General features: G+C 47.7%; 1 pseudogene; it reads left to right on the forward strand.

Annotated features, from left to right (window-relative positions):
• The first annotated feature begins 1,793 nt into the window (after positions 1-1,793).
• LOC125538545 lies at positions 1,794-6,630 on the forward strand (annotated as a pseudogene).
• Positions 6,631-6,964: the final 334 nt, after the last annotated feature.

The raw sequence follows: 6,964 nt of genomic DNA on the forward strand, positions 1-6,964 counted from the left end.
TTATTAGCTAGGGACGGACAGCCCACGGGTTTGTGCGCACGGACAGCCCAGCCCACCAAAGAAGCTTAGGTTAGCAGCAAAGACGTGGTTTTAGAACAGAAAAAAAAACTAAAAAGCAGCCCGTTTGGTATGCCGACATGTTAGACAGTAAAAAATATGTTTTTTTTGTACCGAACTTTGACAAATGTTTTGTATGCTTGACAATTTTCATTATGAAATGACATTCATGGAAGTCATGGCAAAAAAAAACCAAAAACAACACTCCAAAATGCTTTAAAAAATAGCTTTTTGCAGCATGGATTGTTTTTGCCAAAACTTCCATGGATGTCCTTTCGTGATAAATTTTTACAAGCACACAGAACATTTGCCAAAGTTTACAACAACAAAAAATCAGATTATTTTTATTTATTTTTACTATTTTCTAATTTTACTTATTATTAGCTAGGGACGGACAGCCCACGGGTTTGTGCGCACGGACAGCCCAGCCCACCAAAGAAGCTTAGGTTAGCAGCAAAGACGTGGGAGTTTGTTACTACTAATAGCCTGTTAGTGGTTGGGCGTTTCGCCTTGTCGTTAGGTCCAGGGCGTCATGTGTGGCTTGGCCAACCACACGATCAAACTTGTATCCCACTCTATGTGGACTTTGAGTAATAAAAGGCTATTACCCCTCAAAAAAAAAACTTGACTCAAGAGTGAGCGTTGACCTGAGAGGAGACTCATCCCCTCTTCCATCCGAATCTCCATCGCCTTCACTCGATCGGCAGCAAGCAGCGAGGTCTGCGGAGACTCGTCCGTCCAGGTAAACTAGTAGTAAGTAGATCTTGTCTCGTCTGCTAATATGTAGGCTGATTTGTTATTTTCAAATGGGGATCCGACGTCTGCGGATTCAGAATTGGTCCCAGATCTATTTGCACTTATTTACCACCGATTTGCAGCTAGAGACTGTCAAGCCGCGGTCAACTAGGGCCTGCTCCTTGCTATTGCTAAAAACTACTGCCTTTATTTTGGGTCACCGTTCTGGTTGTGGAGTTGGTCAACGCTGTGGCTCCCGTTTTGATGTGTTTTGTCTGTACCGTATGGTAACGCTGGTCTTCCAAGTGAAACTAAATCTTAAAAAAAAAAAAAGAGGCTGTTGAACGCATATATCTTGTGGGTGCTCAAATCTTGGGGCAACACAACAAGTTCGTGCTGCTAGTTTTGCTTGGTATGGTGGTTAGTTTGCTGCTGATGCTTGTGGGTGTCTATATTGGTTGTAAAAGGATAATCTTGTTGTTTGTTAAGTTACTTACTCCATCCCTCAGAAAATAAGTGTTGTTGATTTAGTACAAATTTGTACTAAGTCTACGACACTTGTTTTGGGACGGAGGGAGTACCTTCTAGTCGATCTGCCGGCAAAGCTTAGTGTGACCTGAACTTCTTGCCCAGCTACGACTTCTATTTTTGTTGCATCGGGATGCTTCAACCGTGTTTCGATTCGTTATTGTCATCATTGTCGAATCCGACCATGGGGTCATTCTAAACATAGTGTTTTTCCACAAAACAAAAAATTAATGAAGTAATATCATATAAACCGGAGAAACAAAATATTTCCTAGCAGCTTCGTATATACTACTTACCTAATTAAGGTCACTGTGCCAATACATTGATATACTACATTAATTGCCTACATTTTTTTCGCTGTCAATATTAATTGGCTACCTGAGTTGGCGATTTGGGTCTAGCTAGTAGCTAAGTGCCTATGCTCATTCATTCATAATGAATTTTCTCTCGTTTTTAGGTTAATTACACAGTGACAATAAATGGAATGCAAAGCTTGTACTACACAAAGTGGCCTAAAGCAGATGTTAGCTGTTGAAACAGCGGAGCCCAAGGCCCTACCATTATCACTCTTGGAGGACATCACAGATAATTTCTCTGCTGATCGACAGATTGGAAGAGGTGGGTTTGCAGTGGTTTATAAGGTATACATTCATTCCAATCTTAATCAATCCTGATTTAAAACCTCAAGCCGGCGACGTTATGCTAACGCTCGTTCCGGAAGCAGGGAGTCATTGGTGGAAGGGCGGTCGCCGTGAAGAGGTTGTCCAACGCTCTTATGGATGATAAGGAATTTCACCGAGAGGTTGAATGCCTGTTGCGAGTAAAACACAAAAATGTAGTTAGATTTCTGGGATATTGTGCGAACCGACAAGGAAATATGGCAACATACAATGGTAAACTTGTCATGGCAGATATCCACCAGAGATTGCTTTGCTTCGAGTATGTACCAAAAGGGAGTCTTGATAAGTATATCATTGGTACGATTATGCGTCCTCTAACTTTACGGTCTATTTTCTGCATATACTAGAAATTGTCTAGTGTGTCATATAACATCGGGACATCAAGCATGTCAATAACCTGTTTTCTCCTATCCCCTTAATAGATGCATACCGTGAGTGGAGAACGTGCTATAAAATAATTAAAGGGATTTGTGAGGGCTTGCAGTTCCTTCATGACAATCATATCATTCACTTGGATTTGAAACCTGCCAATATACTGCTCGACGATAGCATGGTACCGAAAATTACTGATTTTGGCCTTTCCAGATGCTTTGATGAAAATCAAAGTCGGGATATTACCAAAACTATATTAGGAACAATGTAAGCTAGCAAACTCTTCTTGTAAGTTGCTCTGTGCTTTGAATCCCATTCAACTTAACCACAAATTAGTTACATCTTTTCTATGTTTGTACAGGGGATATTTGGCGCCCGAATTTCGTGAAGGGGGTGTAATTGCACCAAGTGCTGACTTGTATAGTCTTGGTGTTATTATCATAGAAATACTGACCGGGCAGAAGGGGTATCAAGCGACTGGGAATGTAAGAACATATATGCCACTTTAGCTCAACTTACTTTTTGCCTAAGAAGGACCGACTTTAAAATAATGGCCACCATTTTACTTCACATATTGTCACAATATTTTAGTTTGGGATGTATAATCATATTATTTCTGGAAGCACAGCAAGTAGTGGGAAGCATAGTTTTGGCTGCAAAATAATTAATACAATAAATTTTTTGCTAAAGAAGTTTTCTTCTCAATTAGATGCATCATTTCTGAAAGTGCAATTTATGTTGTGATAGACATGACTTGAATCTATTGGGACATGGTACTTTTTAGAGATTTTTTGTTCTTAGTTTGATGCTTGAATGTATGTGGTTGGTATGTACTATACTAATATGACTTTCCTACAGAAAAATTGGTTGTCGGTCCATTTCATAGACCATAACCCACCATTGAAATTTTTTAGGTGCTTGAAAGTTGGAGTGATAGATTGGAGAGATCACAACGAGACACACTATCTGACCAAATACGAGTATGCTACGAGATAGCTTTAGAGTGCAGAGACTTCAATCCAAAGAAGAGACCAGCTAGCGCAAAAGATATAATTGACAGGTTAAACGGGAAGGAAAGTATCCAGGTATATTAAAAAATTTGAGAGTTTGTAAATTTCATCCTTTAATTCTGAGTTGCTACAGATACCACTCGGATCTTTGCAATAGAACCATTTTAGCTGATAGAGTTTGAACTTTGGTGCTCGAAGAACAAGGCTAGGAATCCCATGACGCTGGTTGCTTTAGTTGCACATCCTTGCTTGGAAACTACTCCCTCCGTCCCAAAATATAAGAACGTTTTTAATACTAGCATAGTGTCAAAAACGTTCTTATATTCTGGGACAGAGGGAGTAGAACCTTACTAACCTCTGGTTCATAGTACTAGTAGTTTTGCACTGTTGTCAATCAAACAACTTTAAAGTTTTACCATCAATACATAAGTAATTAGCAACAAAAACACCAAACTAAATTACTAGATCTGTTATGAGATATATTTTCATAATATTGAATTAATTTGGCATGAACCAATATGCCCTCTTCATTCAGGAAAAAAAAACTATCTGGGCATCTTCAACCCAACAATCAACAAAAAAATTATAAAAATTTTACATGTAAGAATTATATACTGAGCATGTATGTATTATACCACCTATTAAAATTTTAAGGTTTTTTCTTTCTTTCTTGTCGTCCTCTCCACTATTCATTTATTCTATATTTATTACTCCCTCTGTTCCAGAATATAAGAACGTTTTTGACATTATGCTAGTGTTAAAAACGTTCTTATATTTTAGGACGGAGAGAGTATATTATATAATAAGAAGACTAATGCATGCATGCGGCCAGACAGCGGAGCCAAAGGAATCCAAGGGGAAGAACAAAGGCGTGCCGCCGGGGCAGACGGTGGTCATGCCGCGGCCCGTTGTCCGGGGACCAGCGTACGGTCTCGGCGAGACGAAGCATCCCCTGCCGGCGAGGCTCGGCCCGAGTGGTGCGGCAAGGGCGACTAGGGTGTCGTCGATGTACGACATGGTGGAGCTGATGCACTACCTGTACGTGAGCGTCGTTAAGGCGCGCGATCTCCCAACCATGGACATCACCGGCCCGTACGTGGAGGTGATAGTGGGAGACTTGAGGGGCGTCACGTGCCACCTGGAGAAGACCCACAACCCTTTGTGGCGGCAGACGTTCGCCTTCTCCCGCGCTCACGTGCAGGCCAGCGTGCTCGAGGTCAACGTCATGGACAAGAGCACGCTCCAGGACAAATTCGTCGGTCGCGTACTCTTCGACTTGTCCGCCATCCCCATCTGCCTCCCGCCCGACAGCCCGCTGGCACCGCAGTTGTACGGCCTCTCAGACGCCCATGGCAAGAGTGTCGGCGAGATCATGCTCGCCGTCTGGGTCGGCAGCCAGGCTGACGAGGCCTTCCCGGACGCGTGGCACTCGGAAGCGCACATGCTGTCGCTTGAGATGCTCGCCAACAGGCGCTCCCAGGTGTACTACTCCCCGAAGCTCATCTGTCTCAATGTCACCGTCATCGCAGCGCAGGACCTGATCGGTACCGAGATAGCCCGGCCGCTCGCGCCTACCATCGTCAAGATCCAGATGGGCAGCCAAATCCGCCGCACGCGGCCGGGGCAGCCGCAGGGGTCGGCGAACCAGGCGTGGAACGAGGACCTATTGTTCGTGGCCAGCGAGTCGTCCAAGGACCCGCTGGTGGTGACAGTGGAGGAGAAGGTCGCCGCCGGCAGGGACGAGCCCATCGGCCGCATCATCTGCCCCGTGGCGTCGCCGTACGTGACCCGCAGCAAAGGGGCCAAGTTGGTGCCGTCCAAATGGTTCAGACTGTCCCGCAGCCGCAGGACGATGTCCATGCCGTTCGCCAGCAAGATCCATCTGAGGATGAGCCTGGAGACGGCGTACCACGTGCCGGAGGAATCGAAGCACTACAGCAGCGACCTGCAGCCAGCGGCGGAGAAGCTCCGAAGGAGCGCCATAGGCGTGCTGGAGGTGGGCATCCTCGGCGCACATGCCCTGGGCGACAACAAGCACCCGTACTGTGTGGCCAAGTACGGAGACAAGTGGATGCGCACGCGCACGTTGCTCGGCACGGTGGCGCAGCAGTGGAACGAGCCGTACACCTGGGATGTGTTCGACCCCAACACTGTCGTCACCATCGCGGTCTTGAACAACAACCACCTGTTCGGCCATGGCGACGGATCAGCCATGGACCAGCGGATCGGCAAGGTGCGCATCTGGCTCGCGACCTTACAGAGCGACCGCGTGTACACGCACTACTACCCGCTCATGGCGCTGAGCCCGAGGGGACTAAAGAAGACGGGGGAGCTCCACCTCGCCACCCGGTTCACGTGCACGGCATGGGCCAACATGCTGGCGCAGTACTGGGGGCCGCCGCTGCCCACGATGCACTACACGAACCCCATCTCCGAGTTGCAGCTGGACTACCTCCGGGTCCAGGCGATGGTGATCGTGGCGACGCGGCTGGGCAGGGCGGATCCGCCGCTGCCTAGGGAGGCGGTGGAGTACGTGCTCGACGTAGACTCCAACACGTTCAGCCTGCGGCGGAGCAAGGCCAACATCTGCCGGATCACCACGCTCTTGTCTGGAATTGTTGCCGTCGGCGAGTGGTTCGACGGCAACTCCAAGTGGAAGAATCCGTTGACGCCTATTTTGGTGCACGTGGGCTTCGTGAAGCTGGTGTGCTGCCCGGAGCTGATCCTGCCCACCATCTTCGTGTGCTTGATCGTGATCATGGCGTGGAACTACTGCTGGCGGCCACGGGGGCCTCCACACATAGACACGATGCTGTCACGCGCGGACCCGGCCGAGATGGACGACCCCGCACGTAGATGCGATGCTGTGGTGGTACAGTGATGTGGCGTACCCCGACGAGCTGGACGAGGAATTCGACACGTCCCCGACATCCAAGCCGGATGACATCGTGAGCCTGAGATACGATCGGCTGCGGAGCCTGGCTACGATGGTGCAGACGGTGGCCGGCGACCTGGCTACTCAGGGGGAGCGCGCACAGTCGCTGCTCCGCTGGGGCGACCACAGGGTGACTCCCGTCTTCATTGCCCTCTCGCTGGCGATGGCCGTCGTACTTTACCTGACGCCGTTCCGGGTGTTGACCATGGCGATGGGGCTCTACTTCCTCCGGCCCCCGTGGTTGAGGGGCAGGACCAACCTGCTCGTCAACTTGTATAGTCGTCTGCCCTCCGATGAAGACGTGATGCTATGAACGTTTTTTTTTTCCTGCGATGAATGACGCTAGGGGGGCCGACTCAAGCCAGTACATGTTTCAGCCATTTTTTGTGCGTGGACGTTGCCACCGGCAAACATGGCTCAAGACCATGACACGATGCGCACATGCGTCTGCACCAGTAATTCTTACATCTACAAAAAGTTGCGTAAAGTTTTTACAAGCAAGTTAAGGCGAGGAACTATGATTGGTAATAAAGGGATGTCCCTGTTTTTTCTTTTTTAGATGGAACACCCGATTCCATTGACCCACTGCACTGGCACAACTGAAACGCTTGCCCTCCTGACGTTTACATATCATCCAGCAACTCCTC

This window comes from Triticum urartu, chromosome 2, assembly GCF_003073215.2.
Source record: "Triticum urartu cultivar G1812 chromosome 2, Tu2.1, whole genome shotgun sequence".
In the NCBI taxonomy this organism is placed as follows: Eukaryota; Viridiplantae; Streptophyta; class Magnoliopsida; order Poales; family Poaceae; genus Triticum; species Triticum urartu.